Source organism: Zea mays, chromosome 5 (genome assembly GCF_902167145.1).
Source record: "Zea mays cultivar B73 chromosome 5, Zm-B73-REFERENCE-NAM-5.0, whole genome shotgun sequence".
In the NCBI taxonomy this organism is placed as follows: Eukaryota; Viridiplantae; Streptophyta; class Magnoliopsida; order Poales; family Poaceae; genus Zea; species Zea mays.
This window is the reverse complement of record NC_050100.1, coordinates 97,056,510-97,076,813: the sequence shown is the minus strand read 5'-3', so window position 1 is coordinate 97,076,813 and position 20,304 is coordinate 97,056,510.

Genomic DNA, 20,304 nt, shown 5'->3' with positions numbered 1-20,304 from the left:
AGAAGCACAGCTGTCGGGGCTGTCGGGTCCTTGCTGACGTCACCTTGCTTCCGTAGGGGGCTGAGAACCGCCATCGTCATGGGAGCACGCGGAGTGCCATCATTACTTGTTTATCGGGGCAAGCCAGATGGGACGCCGGTCTTGTTCCCCGTAGCCTGAGCTAGCTAGGGGTAGGGTAATGATGTGCCTCCCTGTAACATGGTCGGTCTGAGCCCAAGGTCGGGCGAGGCGGTGACTCCTCCGAGGTCGAGGTTGAGTCCGAGCCCTGGGGTCGGGCGAGGCGGAGACCATCTTCCGAGGTCGAGGTTGAGTCCGAGCCCTGGGGTCGGGCGAGGCGGAGACCGTCTTCTGGGGTCGAGGTTGAGTCCGAGCCCTGGGGTCGGGCGAGGCGGAGACCGTCTTCCGGGGTCGAGGTTGAGTCTGAGCCCTGGGTCGAGCGAGGCGGAGACCGTCTTCCGGGGTCGAGGTTGAGTCCGAGCCCTAGGGTCGGGCGAGGCAGAGCTTCCTATGGCGCCTGAGGCTGGCCTCGGCTGCTGTCAGCCTCACCCTGGCGGGTGGCACAGCAGTCGGAGCAGGGCAGGCGACGCTGTTTTCCTGTCAGGTCAGTCAGTGGAGGGGCGAAATGACTGCGGTCACTTCGGCCCTGTCGACTGAGGAACGCGTGTCAGGATAAGGTGTCAGGTGATCCTTGCATTGAATGCTCCTGCGATCTGGTCGGTTGGCGTGGCGATCCGGCCAAGGTTGCTTCACTGCGAAGCCTGCCCGAACTGGGCCTTGGACGAGTCGAAGGTGCGCCCGTTGCTTGAGGAGGCCCTCGGGCGAGGCGTGAATCCGCCTGGGTCTACTGTTCGTGCCCGAGGCTGGGCTCGGGCGAGGCGAGATCGTGTCCCTTGAGTGGACGGAGCCTTGACCTGAATTGCGCCCATCAGGCCTTTGCAGTTTGTGCTGATGGTGGTTACCAGCCGAGTTTAGGAGTCTTGGGGGTACCCCTAATTATGGTCCCCGACAATTATGTATTAGCTTGCTATAATAATGCATTGCTCGTTTCACAAAACAGGAAATCACATTTCACTTGTTTTAGAATCACTCTTAATTGAGAAGGATCAACTCTAGATAACTCATCTGGAGAAAGACAATCGTGGCTACTACAAATTAATAAACACGTTATGATTGGTTGATCTTGATGAACCTTAATCGCACTCAGTATCTAAATAAAGACATACTAAATTGTACATATCTAAATAAAGGCATACTAAGTTTGCAATAATAAATGAACTCATATCAACAGGCATACTCAGTATTGGTAAGCTTAGAAAATATAAATACAGATTTTGTAGCTCCTCGTTGTCATACTAAAAATGTGTGATATACAATTTAACAACTTATATTTCTCCAATATCTAAGAAAGCATTCTACTCTTTGAAATAATACCTCTGAGATTGTGACAATAAAAAAACATGGTGAAAATGCATATTTTTACCAGTGCATCAAAATGGTGGTCCCTTTGCAATAGATCCGACATGAATAAACCCAGTTAGCATCACCAGTACATTATGTTCAGACAATGCTCATACTTCGATTATGCAGAGGACAAGTTTGCATGGCTCCGTGATGATGAGTTTGCTCGACGGACTGTGGCAAGAATAAACCCAGTTAGCATCACCAGGCTCACGGTAATGAACTTAAAACATTACTGTGCACATAAGTAAACATATTGCTAACATCTATTCAGCCCCAGTAATACATTTCCTTCTTACACAATACTACTTTACTGAGTGGTTATTTGAAAACAGATTTTCCCACCAGTAAGCAAGATGGATCCTGCAATCTATGACCCGCCAGAATCATCGATCACAGAAGCGCATATCACTGGACAGCTCAATGGACTCACAGTACAACAGGTACCTTCAGTGTGATGAACTCTTGAAGCGAGGAAGACAGAGACGACGAGGAGGAAGGGAGACATGCCACTGGCGCAGGGGATATGAGGAGAAAGGAGCCATTAAACTGACCTTACTCCATGGCGCTGCCGCCGCCGCTAAGATCCGCCCGTTCCTCCAAGCTTCAGTGTAGACCCTCTTCTGGTCCCAAATCCGCCCATAACAGTAAGCAACCTACCTCGACGCGTGACAAACATGTCACGGAGCCACACAACATCGATAGATCAACTAATCCCACCGCTCAGATCCCTTGACGCCCCAGATCAATCAAACCAAGCAGCGACTCAGGAACCGGAGCACTCGAAAAACGAAAGCGCGGGGTGAATGGAGATGGAGGCATGGAGCAGACAGACGTACCAGTTGATGCGCCGCTTGGTACGGCTCCCTCGCGTAGCTGCCGTCGCTGAGGCCCACGTCCACCTGCGCGCAGCCGCACAACACAGTCAGTCCAGACCTCTGCTGGCGAGCGAGGGACGCGAGCAACGATGTTGCAGAGACTTACCATGATGAATGAATAGGCAACATAAGGGCACTCAAGGGCGTCATCGTCCCCAGTCACGCGGGTGGCAAATCGGGCTACGGTTGTCGAGTCCTCGGCCTCCATCATGGAGGCTTGGAGGGGATAGAGGCGCTCCAAGCGTACTCTTCGCCAAGATCTGGTCCGCCGCTGCGCCAGCCGGAACAAGGACATTAGTTATAATAATTCTAACAAGTGGTTGTCCTTGATAAATATGCATGAGATTAAATGCTCACATATGCAACTTTCTTTTTCTTTACAATAAGGTTCTCAAGCTTAAGTTGCATCTCTTCAAGCTTAGCATTTACAGCTTTATCAACAGCTTAAAAAATCTGGTGCTCCTTGTTTTTTTAGCCTCAGACAACAGGCCCTCATAATACTGCTAATATGAACATAAGGCAGATGGATGCATCAGAGATAAACCACATTTTCAACTGGCTAACAAAGTCTATACAATCTATAGTTCTATACATGAGAGACAAACTTTGTTTTCAATACTTAAGTAGAAAAATTAGCAGGTATAGACTCCACCTCTCTGAGTTTCAAGTTGACTTGCGAGCAGGAGATTGTACTCCTCCACAATCTATTGAGAAGAGCATGGTATATGTAATTTATAAAATGAAGTTAACGGAAAGACATGTGGGAGTAACTCAAATCAAATGACCTTACATTTTTGTTGTTTCAGATTTGTTGTTAAACATAGCACACCCATATCAGAGTCTTCATTGCACAAGCATTTAACACAATCATCTCTATAATATCTACATTTGGATTTGAACATAGCATGGTTTGTGTCAGTTTTGGATTGATTTAGCCGATGCACAAAATTGTCACTATTGAAGCAGTATCTTCTCTTGTTTTAACAATTCAAGCACTTGAAGGAATGGGGTCTCCTACTGAATATGATATATTGTAACTAAAAATTTATTGCTGCAAGGTGAAAATCTTTTCTGAAATACGTGTTGTGTAGCTGCAGCAATTGAAGTAAAAGCAAATATGAAATACTACCCAATTTCTAAAATGCCAAATACCAATGTTTGACTGCTGCTAGTGCTAGGCGCCCAGACTACCAATGCAAATATGTGAAGCTCGTTCTCTCCCGCTGAGCTGATTCGGCACGCAAGGAGGCGCAACATGCAGATCGGGGAAAGGGCTCACCTTCTGATGGTGGCTTGGCTTGAGGACGATTTGTTGGAAGTCGACGGTCGGCAGCAGATCCGATGGTCCTGCTCGGGCGCGAGAAGATCCTTCGCGGATCCGGGGCTGAGGCCAGGGGCAGCGTCCTGGAGAGGACAGAGGGGTGAGTCGGAGAGATGGTGACGAGAGTAGCGGTAGGGTTTAACGGAGAGAACAGCTCGGTGCAGGTGCCACCATGGTAGCCAAGAGTCACGTCCGCCCCGCCAGGAGGGCCGCGTGCCTCGCCTGCTTGCGTCGGGGGTGGGGGGGTGGGGCAGCGCGCCGCCACCGGGCTGAGGTCAGGGGCCGCGTCCTACGCAGGGCAGCTGGTCTCGAGATCATGCGGCGATCTCGGACGGGGTGGGTGGGGCGGGACGGTGGGGTGGATCTCGTGGGCGGGCGAGATTTCCGCGGCGGGATGACGGGGCGGCGCGATGTGCGGGAGCGGTGGCATGATGAGCAGAGGGGCGCGACGCGAACTTGGCAGAACCGTGCACCAAGTCACTGTGGACGCCTACGGTAGGGTCTTAAGGAGTAGTAAAGATTATTATTATTAATATTTTGTTTTGAGTGTTTCCGGCCAAACGTTGCATGTTTTGGGCGAGCCCTGTTAATTTGTCATGGAATTCACCCAGAAATCTAGCTAATTAAAGCTTAGGCTGTCCGCAGTCTGTATCACCCACCCTTATATCCGATTTATATACTAAATCTAATATTTTAACATAGATATATATGGAATTTAAAACTAATTTTTGGCAATGTTATTAAAAATATTATAAAGTATTTAAATAAATTTTTTTATAATTTTATATGCATTATTTTCTCCAATACAACAAAAATGGTGAAAAACATCGGAATCCGTATTCGGATAGACATCTAAATTTTATATTAATTATTTAAAAAGATATAGAAGGAATTTAAGGTTTACTTTTTGTGAAGATTAATAGCCTCAATACTTTTTGTGAAGAATATAAATTTACATAGTAAATTATATATGTTATTTGTTCACAATTGAAGAAAGAAGATTAAAAAATTAACATCCGAATAAGTATTTGGATCCATCCCTACCCACCCTATCAAAGATAGCGTCGCACCAGGTTGGAAAAACAGCGGCAGCAACATACGCTATCAACTACTCCACCTTACATCATTGTACGTCGTCCACTCTATATAGGATTGAATAAAATAAAAAGCTAGAAGGAGGCTCGGATAAGACAAGCTCACAAGGGTTGCTGGTGCTCTTGGTAGGATAAAAAGTAATAGTTGATATAGAGTAAATATGACCGTGAAGAATTACGGTATAACGTCGTGAATCTTGCTGACCAGGATATAATATTCCTTTTAGAATACGAATTTAGAGTAGTATGAGTGTGGATAAACTTATCTCTGCTACTGTTAAGCGTGGAGGGGACGTCCATAGGACGAGGCTGTGCCCCACCCCTCCCCTCGACTCTGTGCGCCCGCTCGTGTGAGATCTCCTCCCTTGCTCATCCTCGTGCCTCAGCTCCACGCCGATGATCCCGGCCACAGCAACATGGAGGTTCGCCTATATTGATAATAAAAGATGGAAAAAGAAATAACCTAACGGATAACATATTTCACAATGGTTGAATCTACACATGTTTTCTTATTAAAGATACTATACAAGCTAGAGGAAGGTAGTTTTTTAGATAATGAAAATAAAGTCTGGAATTGGCCTCAAATGAGGTTACGACCAAGCGAAAGGTAGTTTATGGGAGGGTCTTTCATTATACTCGACTAGTACGCTGCCTATGCGTTGCAACTAAAATGTTAGTATGCAATATTGCTTACGCAAAAATCCCATAAATAAGTAATAAAGAAAAAATGTGTGTAGCAACAACACTATACCGTGGAAAGAACAATCCTACATTGACAACCCTTATATTCTTTTGTCACTTCATCTCGAGAAAACCATATTGATTCTAGGATCAAGTTGACCCATTAACCGGTTCCATTTAGAGCGACAACTTTACTATGGCACCTGATCAAAAATAATAAATTAGAAGATAACATTAACAAACTTATTTCACTGGTAATTATTAGCAGGAATTCATTCCTAGGCCTACAATCTTGTTCACACTGACACAAAAAGATATGTTATTTATACCAAGAAAATATAATTTAATTTATTCCAAAGCCATGTCATGTGGGTAGCAGTAGCTCAAAGAAGAAAAAGGAAAGAGGGGGAGAAGATGAAGCTACAGACTCGGAAGAATTCTCCTAGAAATCGACCAAGCCTAGAAAATCAGTGGTAAATCACGGCCAGATCAGCATCACAACACTCATATCCACTTCTTGGGGGACCGCGCCCGGAAGAGGGTGGAGAGGTCACGCGGGCCGGCAATGAACGTCCACGCGGGTGTGGGCGGTGGCGGCTTCAAATTGAGTTTGGTTGATCAACCTATCAATTGAATCGCTGCTAACAATACAATTACATATCATAGACCGAAACAATCACCAGTGCACAAACCTGATGCCTAATGTGAAGAAGAGATTGGCCTGGCAATTTCTAAGTAATATGTCACACTCACATCTAAATTGCTGATGCCAAAAACAAATACTTGTACAAATTACAGCGTCACAACATTATGCCTACATCCCCATAGGGGGCTGATGGTGCCCTCCTCATGCTCTAAAGTTCAGTATAGAACAACACAGTTACATATCATAAACTAAACAATCACCAGTGCACAAACCTATTACTTGCTGCGAAGAAGAGATTGGCCTGACAATTTCAAAGTAATATGTCACCCTTGCATAATTTGATGCCAAAATCAAATATATGTACAAAATTACAATGGCACAACATTTGTCGGTGTTTAGTGTCCGACCGCACACCCAGGGTTACCCTTGCGGTGCTTTTGGGTAGGACGATGTTGTTGATTGTAGCTCAATGGTTCGTGCTAGGAGCACGAGATAGAGAGAGACAGGCGATTTTCTGTAGGTTCGGGCCGCTTAGAGAGGCGTAATACCCTACTTCCTGGGGTGGATCTGTATGTGGTGTGTTACAAGTGGTGTCTCCTTAATGGAAATGATGGGGTTCCCCCTAGGCCTTATATATACGACTGTGGAGCACTCCATACGTACATGATGATCACGTATCTCCTAACTAATAGTGAACCAACTGAACCAATCTCTCGAAAATCCCGCCGACTCATCCCTGATCCGCCCGACATTAGAGGGTGCCAGGCGTGAGAAAGTCGGGCAGTTTCTTGGGGTAGCGCATGATTCGATGGACCATCTGGACCCGAGTCCATCGCCTTCTTGGACCGGCCCATTCCGCCAGTAGTTTTTGCCCGGCCCACGAAGAGATGGTCTTGCGGGGTAACTAGCCGGAGGCCTCACGCAAGGACCTTTCGTCTTCTAGTGGACCCGGGGGATATCTGTCCCCCACAAGCCCCCAATCTTTGAGTTGATTTTGAAATAATCGGCCCAAAGATTCTTGGTCCGGTCTATGGGTTTGTTGTATAGCCTGATTTTTGTTTTGCTGTTGGGTGTAGCCCCCGAGCTTTGAGTGGATTTTAGAAATAATCCATTCAAAGGTCTTTATCTTAAGCTTTTGAAATCAACATTTTAGCATCGAGTCACTGTAGATCTATTGGGTGTAGCCCCTGAGCTTTGAGTGGATTTTAGAAATAATCCATTCAAAGGTCTTCATCTTATGCTTTTGAAATTAGCATTTTCTGAATATCCAGACGATGCCATCTGTCCATGCCTTGTTAGGTCTGAAATCAATTTGATCGGTGACAAATTGGACGTCTGGCTAGTTGAGGCAGATGACTCTTAGCTGGACATCACCCTGCTCTGTGCTTCAATGCTTTTGTTGATTGGACTTGCGCTTCAGTAACCACATTTGGACTTCCTCCCATCTCATCCGATCTCCTCCTTTTGTTGTGTACATTCATTGCGTATATTTTATGGATATCACTTCTTCAGAAAATCTTTGAAAATTCTGGGCGACACACCTAATGGGTGTGCCCAAGGGGTGTCTTGGTGTGCAGAGTGTTTATCACGTTGTCCTGGAGTAGTGACTTGATGTGATGGAGAGGTGTAAACATTTGCCTAAGCAGTTGACTCAGGTCCAACTGGTGTCATGTTACGTGAAACGGCGCCAGTTGCCTGACTTCATTTCAAGCGGCTTGAATTGCTTATTGAATTCTAGCGACTGTTCGGCGAGCGGGGTAGGAAGTGGACGGCCACCCCCGTCTTCTTTAAATAGCCCGCTTGCCCTGGCTGTTCTTTTCACTTGTTCTTTGACCACTTGCTTTCTTCTTCTTCTTCACTCCCTCCCTTTTAAATCGACCATGGGCAGGGGTAGGAGGGGCAGAGGCTGGCCTCTTCGTGCCAACGGCAAACGCATGCGTGCCCCAAGTCCTCCTTCGGAGGACTTTGGTGACTCAGAATACTCAGAGGAGGCCTCCTCCGAGTATGATCGTTCGCCCGCTCCTGCTTCTCCAGTGGTGTCGTCCAAGGATTCGGATGACTCCATGGGACTGTCCACCGCTGTCCGAGCGTACTGGCGCTCCATCGAGCGCGCCGGGCTCGGTGGATCGGATGACTCGGAGGAGGTATCCTCGGAAGAGGTGAACTCCTCTGACTCCTCCAAGGAGTGGAGCGGTGGCGATGGTGACGGCGAGGGCGGCAGCGGCGATGACGACGACGAGGGTGGTGGCGGCGGCGAGGGCGACAATGACGACAAGGGCAACAGCGACGACGACGGTGGTAAGGGCGGCGGTGACGGCGAGGGCAACGACTACAGTAGCAAGGACAACGGTGACGACAGCAAAGGCAACGACGACGGCAGCAAGGGCGATGGTGGTAAAGGCGACGACAACAAAGGCGACGGTGGCAAGGGCGAGGGCAGCAAAGGTGACGGCGGCAAGGGCGACGGCGACAAGGCCAGTGGCATAATGCCGCTGGTTTAAATATTAGTATAGATAGCGGTAGTAGTAGCAATAAGTAGTAGTAAGTATTAGTGGATTAGAGTAGTATTAGTATAGCGTAGTGTAAGTAGTAGAATAATGTAATGTAATGTAATGTAATGTAGTGACCAGGGGTGGAAGAGGCTGACTCATAATGAGTTAGCTTCAAGTTTTGTTGAATACCCCTTTATGAATGAAGAACACAGTTATTTCACTTAACCATCGTTGCACGCTCTTTGTTCGTGTGCTTGAAGGCTTACTGGCATTTTAGAGGTAATGCCCGAGTGACGATTATGATTCTTGCTTTTCCGAGTTATGATCTGGCATTTTAGAGGTAATTCCCAACTTATGGAGCCAACTTATACTTATGCTGACATGTCTTCTTCAGTTCCGAACCCTAAATCATGCTTTTCTCCTTCGCCGCTTCTCTGTTATCTGAGTTCTCGAGCCTGCCCACTCTGCCCGAGAGATTGCGATGGCTCCCAAGCGGAAGAGACAGAGTGTCGTTGTTCCAATCATTCCGTCCATTGATCCTTCTAGCCAGCTTCCATTTGCCGGTAACCATATGTCTGTAATTTCTGAGTCAGATCTCTTTCATCTTGTGGAAACTGGGGTTTTGCCGCTGAAAGAGCTGTGTTCTTGGCGAATCTGGTGTGGGGTGACTGTTCCGACATAGGACACCCATGAAGCCATCGTTTTTGTGCCTTTCCTCCTCCGAGGGCTTGCCCTGCCTGTTTCTCCATTTTTCCGCAGCCTCCTTGATTTCTACGATTTGAATCTTACACATTTAAATCCCAACTCTATTCTTCAAATTGCCATTTTCGTGCACCTTTGCGAGGCCTTTCTTGGAATTCTTCCCCATTTTGGGCTCTGGAGGTATCTTTACCATTGTCGGCCCGGTATGGCCGGAGAATAGCATCAACTTGTCGGTGGTGCCAGTTTGGATCTTCGCCGGGGGAGGAAAGTAGAGTACCTTGACATCCCCCTCAAGGACAACATTAAAGGATGGCACCTCGAGTGGTTCACCGTGGAGAATCACAACAAATCCCTCCCCCTCGATCAGGGAGGCAGCCCGACGTCCGCACGCCCAGCTGGACAGAGTCCCCTACCAGTTCAAAGGCAGCCGAATCCAAGGTGCTTGTAACACCCCTGGTGTTACTATAACTAAAACTTGAGCATGGCATCATGAGCATTGGCATTGCATATGTTTGACACACCTAGAGTGCATTCACTAGGCAAAAATTTCAAACAAGTTGTATTGTTTAAAGTGTTTTGCAAAAAGAACCCTGGTTAAAGGACTTAACCCTAAATAGTGGGTAAAGGGGTAAAACTTAACCCAAGTTAAGAAAACCAAAAGACTTTAGGGTAAAAGTCATAAAATGACCCTAAGAATAAACTGGAATCACTTTTATACCCCTGGGATACCAGAAATCCTAATTGAAACCCTGGGAAACCCTAAATCTAAACCCTAGGGGCTTATGTGCAAAAGTGATGAACCTTTGGACAAAAAGGTAAAAACTACTATGTTTAAGCATCTAAAGCCAATTGGTTCACAAATATGTGAATTTACAAGCCAAACCCTGAGATTTGGACTTAAGTGCAAAATGGACCTCATTTGAGTTCTACACTAAGTCTGAAATTCAGTGTTAAAGGCTCCACTTTAGGGCTTTGTAGCTTGCAAAGCATAGGGTTTTTGCCCTAGGACACCACATCAAAATTGAAGCTCAACTATAGGAGAACAACTTTGCTTAAAGGTGTGAGCATTGTTGTTAAGGAAAAACTGAAGATAATCACTCCTGAAGTTGGACTGTCAGGCTATCTAAGTCTGAAAATTCAGACTGACAGTGGACTGATAGCAACATCAAGACCAAGTTCATGCATGATCTGCTGTCTTTTTGTGACAATACCATATAGCAAAGATGTAGCTGGTTTATAGCACTACAATATTGCTGCAGAGCTTGACGTGTGTTGCCATTGAAATTTAGGAGCAATTTGGCCCTAAATCCTGGCTGTCAGGTGACTGGAGAACAAACGCCATGGTACAGTAGACCGAGTGGATCAGAATGCCAGCGTAACTTGCTCGCCGCCGGTGACCCCCCCTGTGCGAAGATTCACGCCGCCGCCGTTAGGATTCGCGTTCGCGGCTTGTGGATAACCTCTCGGGGTAAAAGATCTTCGCCACCGTCAAGCTGGGAGCCACAGCCGCGGTACCCCTCCCCTTGCTCACCGTCGTGGATAAAGCTGCTCACCGCCGACGTGCCCTCGCCGTTGGCCACCGCGTGTCCTAACCGCGCCATTGCATCCCCGTGATTCCCTACTGCAGTCCCATCAGCGTCGATGAGCCTGCCACCGCGATAAATACGTGTTCACCGTACCTACGTTCTTCTCCAGCTCCGACCGCCAGCACTGCTCGGTCAAATTCGCCACCGCCGCTTACCCTCGCTATAAATTGACCCCTCCCCGAACTCCGTAGGCTAGTAAGCTGTCCAGCCACCACGAATCAGCCACAGTCATTCACTGGAATCCGCGAATTTGGAGTTCTCCCCAAATCGAGTTTCTGCCACCGCAAGAAACTGCTCACCGCGGCCAGCCCTTTCTAGGTCCGTTCAGCCCTCAACCTCCCTTGTTTGAGCACTCTTGTCACCCTGTGATGCTTACCGAGCCTCCAATTTGAACTAAGAGACCCCCACTCGTCGGGAACACGATCAAACGATCATGGTCTTCGCGGTTCTCGTGGGCAGGCTAGAATAGGGCACCAATTGTGCAATTAACTTGGGGGAATTACTCGAGGTAGCTTGGATTTGGTGTCCGCCGCTCGGGTGCGCCGGTCATCACCTCAATCGGCCGGTGCAGTGGCTCGCCGGAGTTCCTCCGTGCGCTGCCGTCGTCGAGGACGTATCGGGTAAAGAAATAGAAGGGGAAGGGTCTTTCTGTGATTTGTCAGTGACTTGCGAAAACAGTGAACGACCCTGTTCTGGTTTAGTCAAAACGCCGAGGGCCTCTGCGCAAAATCTCCCTCGCGGGCGCGGGCGCGCCCCGTTTTCTCTGAGGCTTGGGCCGTCTGGGCCAGAATCGGCCCAGTTCTGTTTATCCCTTTTTCTTTTTCTTTTTCAGGAAAACTTTAGAAATGTGTAGAAAAATGTAGAAAAATGCTAAAATTGTGAAACTAATTTTCCTAGGTTTGTTATTTTCCATAGTATTTAATAAAAATAAGTTTGTGATTTTTAGTGGAAGTAAGAAATTTTAGGGTATTTAAAGTAGCTAAAAGTCTTGGTTATAGATTTTTAGAAAATAATTGATAAGTCCTAAAATGCTCAAAATTTTTATATGAGTGTTATATACTATTTAGAGACCTTGGGTAGAGTTTGAATTGATTTGGACCTTGTTTGATCACCAAACCCCAAAACACCCCCCTGCCCTATGAACTCCTTTACCGACTCCGGAAACCCTAAGTTCCCGGAACTCCGTGAAGGCAAGTTGTATTCAAGACTTAACTAATAAGTTTATGTTATCTTTGCATCCTCATGAGCATCCCATGGCATCCATTCTTATACTTGTGAATGGCTATGATTAGAACATGAAGAAGAGATAGAAGTCACTGAAGAGCAAGTACAACCACCTTTGGACACTCAGGCCGGGAATAGTTTCTACTTCGACATTTGTGGATCCGAGCCTGAATCACCTGTAAACGAAGGCAAGCCCCGGTGCATTTGCCACCTCCCTTGCTATTTCAAAATCTTTCTCACTTGATTGCTGCATTAGGTGATAGGAGTTGCTTGATAAAACCATTCCTGCATTACCTTCCTTGAATTTGATTACCTTCCTTGATCACCTGTTTTACAAAAGCTTTTTGATGCTTAGCTTTGCTTTAGAAAAACAAAAGGTTTTGTTTTTACAAAATATGATGTGGCAAAAGTGGGTGGGAAGTTTTTCGAAAATAAAACTTGATGATGGATCTATCAAAGGCCTTGATAGGTTCAACATCGGAAAAGATGTACCTCTGCCAGGTACCAACTTTGGGTTTGAAATGATTAAGCTGAGACCGGGCGGGTGACTTGCACGAGAAGAGAGTCTCGATGTAGTGTCTCCGTCTGAGTCGATTAAGGACCGTCTCGATGTAGGCTTGTTGATCGAGGACCCTTTAACTGGTCACATGCCTCGTCATGGGAAAGCCTTGCCTCGGGCAGACTAAGGCCGGAATAAGATAACACGAAATGGGCGTGGAGCGGTGGCGAGAGTAGCGTGTACCCTCCGTGGCAAGAGGCTGGACGGTGGTGTAGCTGTGCTCTCGGTTTGCGTGAACCTGATCCGGTCTTAAGAACCCCGGTGGCGGGTTGACATATGCAAGGGTTAAGTGCTACATATGTCGTGTGATTGGAGATCCTCAGCTGAGTATAATCGATTCGGATCGCCGTACCTTCGCGGTCATGAAGACTTGGTCACTACCCTACACGTAGCATTCCACTAAAGACGATGGGCTCTTGTTAAGAAATTGGCTAGTGCAGGACCAGTGATTGAACTAGGGTAGAAAGAACTCTAGTGCAGGTAATTTTACTTAACTTGACAAATTAAAACTGGATTTTTAAGGATCCACTTTAGTAAGCATTTCTGCAAAACAGAGTCTTTGATTATTGAAAAGCCTTACCTTGACTCCCATATAACCAGCATACCCTTGAGAGTCTTTTCTTTAGTCGGGTAAGACTTGCTGAGTATTCCATACTCAGGGTTTATCCCTTCGTTGTTTTTAGGTGAGGAAGTAGCAGACTTTTGCTGCTTCTGTGCCAAGGTGGTTCCAAAAGAAGAAAATCAAGACTGAAGTGCGGGAGGATTCGGTCCTCCACTTAAGATCTTTTGCTTATAGCTTCTCGGGAGGAGTTTGTGCCTCCCTGGTTTGTATAATACTACTACTCTGCACTCACTTTAGTCTGGTCTGTAATAACATAACTTAAGCTTGCTTTTGAAATAAATGTAAGATTATGTAATTCGCTTCCGCATTTTCTTTATCTCCGATGTTCTGTAATGTCTACAAGACGGGTGAGACGTTCCTGGTAAAGTAAGCAAAGATACCGAACTTGTCAAGTAGTTCAGGGGCACCTACAGGGTTGTCTGATGTCCGTTGGACAAGGACAACTGTAGGTGGGCCTAATTACTTGGGAGGTTCCGTCACAGCTGGTATCGGAGCGTAGCCCTTCTTGGCAGATATTATGAGGCATCTTCAAAAAGAATTTTTGAAAATCTTACCTAAAATTCTTTTCTCTTCTTACCTAAGTATTTTGAAGAAGTCTATCTTAAAGACCAGATAGGAAGAGTGCAACATATAGAAGGTTGAATCAACTAAGGTTGATTCTGTAATTATACATGCATCATGCTAAGAATCATACTAATAACATTTTCCCCCTTAGAAAGATGCCGCCACGTACCAGGCTAACGGCACGCAAGTCCACGGGACCAATTGGGGTGCCTCGGCATCAATTGGCTCCCCGACATGAAAGCAGCAGTAGTGGAAGTAACGACCCCATCGGAGACCTTGAAGCTCGTGTGAGTCGACTTCAGGCAGCACTGCAACAAAGGACTGATGCTTGGGTCGCTGACGGTGATAGAATCAATGAACTGAGAAGGGACATCCGACATCTGCAGGATCAACTCGCTGATCGAGACTTAGCACTTGACTGGGCCGTACAGTCTCGTTTGCTAATGTGTGCTAAGGAAGCAAGGGCTCAGGCCCGAGTTAAAGAACTTAGCTCGACTGTTGATAACCTGCAGGTTTACTGCAATACGTTGCACGAGGAAGTCCATGTATTATACTCACAACTACACCCAAGTGAGCCTGCACCACCTGCTGAGGCAGAAGCTGGACCGTCTCACGTTGCGGGACGTGCGCTGGGTGGGGAGTTAGACCTTTTTGAGCCCCCTCCTTCTTTGAGGTTGGTTGATGTCTGGACTCCCACACCTGAAGATGAAGCCGCCAAGAGTAACGGCAAGCAGGAATAAAGGTGTAATAGAAGTAAAGTAGTGTATGGTAGGGTATTGTAGGGTGTACTGTTGTATAATAGGTTGAACTTTTGTATAATGGGTATTGTATCCTGTTATGTAATATCGAGTCTGTATCATTACTTTTTATAGTAATGTAAAATGGAAGGTTTTCTCTGGCACATTATGTTTACTTCAAATGTTTTTGCCACAGATGCCGACCAGGACTCGAGGACAGGATGCAGCAGGAACTTCTGGGGGACGGGATGCTACCCCAAACCCACCTCCAGTTCCTCCCACGTTAGCCGAGGCGATCGCCGCCTTGGTGAATGCCACCGCCGATAATACCCGCTTCCTTAGGGAAATGGCGGGTCAGCAGCAGTTCCAGCAGCAAGCAGCAAGAGGTTATCCGCAGGGTCCTCGTGAGACCACTTATCTGGATTTCTCGGAAACTCGTCCACCTCTATTCGTCAAGGCAGAAGATCCCCTAGAAGCTGACGAGTGGATCCGGGTTATCGAGCAAAAATTTGGTCTTCTTCGTTGCTCAGAGACACAAAAGCCGTTGTTCGCCGCACAACAACTCCGTGGTCCTGCCAGTACCTGGTGGGGAAATTTCATGGCTATTCAACCTGATAACCATCAAGTCACCTGGAATGAGTTTAAAGCAGCTTTCCGTGAACACTACATCCCCGAAGGAGTGCTGCATATGAAACAAGAGGAGTTTATGAAGTTACAACAAGGCGGAGATACCATTACTCAATATCTCAACAAATTCAATCACCTGTCGCAGTATGCTATCGATCAGGTGAATACAGATTTGAAGAAGAAGAACTGTTTTATGCGGGGACTGAATGATCGGCTACAAAGGAAAATGGCCACATGCATAGACCTCACATATGGAAAGGCTGTCAGCACGGCCTTGTCTGTGGAAGCCAAATACACAACTTCTGGGAAGAATAAGGGATTCGGTGGTGAGCGGCCTAATCAGGGCCAGGCGAAGAAACCACGGTTTGTGATTCGACCCTCAAACCAAAATCGCCCTTTTTCTCGTCCACCTTCATTTCCCTTCAAACAGCCTATCATTATCCGCCCCAATAATACTCCCACTACCCCAAAGCAGCCGGGTGCCCCAGGCACTCGATTTCCTGCCTTGCCTAGTTCTTCAACTGGGTGCTTTAATTGCGGCAAGTCGGGACATTTTATCAAAGACTGCCCATATCCTAGGCAAAACCAATCTAATGCTTCGCAAGGATCTGGGAAATCAGTTCAGCCAAAAGGAAATGCTATGGGGAAGAATACGAAGAAAACGGGGCGTGTGTATTATACTCAAGTGGCTACTACACCGGAAGGAGAACCGGTGATGATGGGTACGTTTCCCGTGGCCAGTCACCCAGCAATTATTCTTTTTGATTCTGGTGCTTCACATACATTTATTAGCAAGAAGTTTGTGGAACAACATCATATTGCATACCATGAATCAAAGGAGGGATTTAAAATTCATTCACCTGGGGGACATATTTATACTAGAGAAGTGGCCTATGGTGTGCCAGTAACAATGGCCGGACGGAACTTTCCTGCTAACATGATTGTTCTGAAGGGCCAGGATATAGATGTAATTATGGGTATGAATTGGTTAACCCAACATAAGGCAATCCTCAACACTGAACTCAGAACCGTCAGGTTGAGCTATAACCAAGAAGAGATTCTTTTGACTCTCCCCGCAACCAATCCAGCCAAAGCTTCTGGTAGAGTCTATGAAGCCATTGTACCGGAGATCAAGAACATTCCGGTAGTATGTGAGTTTCCAGATGTATTTCCGGAAGATTTGCCTGGACTGCCCCCTGAAAGAGATGTAGAATTCGTAATTGAGCTAAAGCCCGGTACGGCTCCTATCTCCCGAAGATCGTACCGCATGCCCCCTAATGAGTTAGCGGAACTGAAGATTCAATTGCAAGATCTACTGAATAAGGGATTCATCCGGCCAAGCTCGTCCCCTTGGGGTTGTCCCGCCATTTTTGTTAAGAAGAAGGATCAAACCTTGAGAATGTGCGTGGATTATCGACCCCTAAATGAGGTCACTATCAAGAATAAGTACCCTCTTCCAAGGATCGACATCTTATTTGATCAACTGACTGGGGCGAGGGTATTTTCCAAGATTGATCTTAGGTCGGGCTATCATCAAATCCGTATTCGGCCCGAGGATATACCGAAGACCGCGTTTACTACGCGATATGGATTGTTTGAATACTTGGTAATGTCTTTCGGGCTCACAAATGCTCCTGCCCATTTCACTTATTTGATGAACTCGGTATTCATGCCCGAATTGGACAAGTTCGTGGTAGTCTTCATCGACGATATCTTGATATATTCCAAGAATGAAGAAGACCATGCTCAGCATCTACGGATTGTATTGACGCGCCTAAGGGAACATCAGCTATATGCCAAGTTCAGCAAGTGCGCGTTCTGGCTGGAAGAAATTCAATTTTTGGGGCACGTGTTATCAGCTAAAGGAATTGCGGTAGATCCTAGCAAGGTCAAGGATATTCTGGAGTGGAAACCCCCAACAACTGTTCACCAAGTCCGGAGTTTTCTTGGACTAGCTGGGTATTATCGCAGATTCATACCAGATTTCTCTAAGCTTGTGAAGCCAATCACAAGTTTGTTAAAGAATGACATTAAGTTCAATTGGTCTTCTAAGTGCAATGAAGCCTTTGAGCAATTGAAGACACTATTGACCACTGCTCCGGTATTAGCTCAACCGGACATCACTAAACCTTTTGATGTATATTGTGATGCATCTGGCAGTGGGCTCGGCTGTGTACTGATGCAAGAGGGCCGAGTGATCGCGTATGCTTCAAGGCAGTTGCGCCGACATGAGGAGCACTATCCAACTCATGATCTGGAGCTAGCTGCTGTGGTTCATGCCCTAAAGATTTGGCGTCACTATCTGCTGGGAAATATCTGTCACATATATACAGATCATAAAAGTTTGAAGTACATCTTCACCCAGTCAGAGTTAAATATGAGGCAAAGACGATGGCTTGAGCTCATTAAAGACTATGAACTGGAGATCCATTATCACCCAGGCAAGGCCAATGTGGTGGCAGATGCATTGAGTCGTAGGACTTCCTGCCACTGCCTTATGGTGAAGATCTCCGAGAACACTTTGTGTCAAGAAATGGAAAAGCTAAACCTGGGGATCATTCAACAAGGGACTCTAAATCACTTAAGGCTTGAGTCAATCATTTTGCAAAGAATAATTGATGCTCAAAAGGATAATCTTGGTATGAAGCACATACGAGAAAAGATAAGGGCTGGAACAGCCAAGTGTTTCAAAGAAGACGATCAAGGTGTGATATGGTTTAAAAACCGCATAGTTGTGCCAAAGAACGAAGAGCTCCGCCAACAGATTCTTGATGAAGCACATCTTAGTCATTATTCTATTCATCCCGGAAGCACTAAGATGTACCAAGATTTAAAACAACATTATTGGTGGACAAAAATGAAGATTGAAATTGCACGCTATGTGGCTAAGTGTGACACTTGCAGACGTGTCAAGGCCATACACATGAAAACTGCTGGTCCATTACAATCCTTGCCAATCCCAACATGGAAATGGGAAGATATCAGTATGGACTTTATTGTGGGATTGCCCAGAACCGCAAAAGGCTTTGACTCCATCTGGGTTATCATCGATCGACTTACAAAGATCGCCCACTTTCTCCCGGTCAAGGTAAAATATCACGTCAGTGTCTATGCTGAGTTGTACATCGCTCGTATTCTCAGTTTGCATGGTATCCCAAAGACTATAGTGTCGGATCGTGGACCACAATTTGTATCTAAATTCTGGGAAGAACTTCATAAATTCCTGGGTACTAAACTGCTCCACAGTTCGGCCTATCATCCTCAAACCAGTGGACAAACTGAGAGAGTGAACCAAATACTTGAAGATATGCTACGGGCATGTGTCCTGGATTTCTCACTAAAATGGGATGAATGTCTACCTTTAGCGGAGTTTTCATATAATAATAGCTACCAAGAAAGTATCAAGATGGCACCCTTTGAAGCTTTATATGGACGACGGTGTCGGACTCCGCTAAATTGGTCTGAACCTGGAGAAAGATACTTCTTTAGACCTGATATGGTGAAAGAGGTTGAGGAAAAGGTTCAGAGAATTATCCATAATATGAAGAAAGCTCAAGCACGGCAAAAGAGTTATGCAGGCAAACGGCGAATGCCCTTATATTTCCTGGAAGGAGACTATGTCTACTTGAAGGTCTCACCAATGAAGGGCGTATCGCGTTTCGGAGTTAAAGGAAAACTTGCACCACGATATATTGGTCCTTTTCTTATTCTGGAAAGATATGGGCCAGTGGCGTATCGACTTCAGCTCCCCGAAACATTGTCTGCTGTGCACAATGTGTTCCACGTGTCACAATTGAAGAAGTGTCTTCGGGTTCCTGATCGAACCGTTGAAGTGACTGATGTTGTCCTGGAACCAGACTTAACATACTCGGAACATCCTATTCGAGTTCTGGATCAAAAGGACAGGGTCACCCGAAGAAAGACTCTCAAGTTCTACAAGATACAGTGGAACCAGCATTTGGAAGATGAGGCTACATGGGAAACCCAAGACTTCTTAGATAAGAATTTCCCAGGCTTTTTAGCCTCATGTAAATTGTAAAGCCTGTATAGCTGTTGTAATAAAGAAGTAACCCCCACATCACCCCTGTCTTGTACCAAAAATAAGGAAATAAAAATGTGATGCGTTTCCTTTACCATTACTTACCCTAGGATTTTTAATCTCGGGACGAGATTCTTTTATGGGGGGAAGGATGTAACACCCCTGGTGTTACTATAACTAAAACTTGAGCATGGCATCATGAGCATTGGCATTGCATATGTTTGACACACCTAGAGTGCATTCACTAGGCAAAAATTTCAAACAAGTTGTATTGTTTAAAGTGTTTTGCAAAAAGAACCCTGGTTAAAGGACTTAACCCTAAATAGTGGGTAAAGGGGTAAAACTTAACCCAAGTTAAGAAAACCAAAAGACTTTAGGGTAAAAGTCATAAAATGACCCTAAGAATAAACTGGAATCACTTTTATACCCCTGGGATACCAGAAATCCTAATTGAAACCCTGGGAAACCCTAAATCTAAACCCTAGGGGCTTATGTGCAAAAGTGATGAACCTTTGGACAAAAAGGTAAAAACTACTATGTTTAAGCATCTAAAGCCAATTGGTTCACAAATATGTGAATTTACAAGCCAAACCCTGAGATTTGGACTTAAGTGCAAAATGGACCTCATTTGAGTTCTACACTAAGTCTGAAATTCAGTGTTAAAGGCTCCACTTTAGGGCTTTGTAGCTTGCAAAGCATAGGGTTTTTGCCCTAGGACACCACATCAAAATTGAAGCTCAACTATAGGAGAACAACTTTGCTTAAAGGTGTGAGCATTGTTGTTAAGGAAAAACTGAAGATAATCACTCCTGAAGTTGGACTGTCAGGCTATCTAAGTCTGAAAATTCAGACTGACAGTGGACTGATAGCAACATCAAGACCAAGTTCATGCATGATCTGCTGTCTTTTTGTGACAATACCATATAGCAAAGATGTAGCTGGTTTATAGCACTACAATATTGCTGCAGAGCTTGACGTGTGTTGCCATTGAAATTTAGGAGCAATTTGGCCCTAAATCCTGGCTGTCAGGTGACTGGAGAACAAACGCCATGGTACAGTAGACCGAGTGGATCA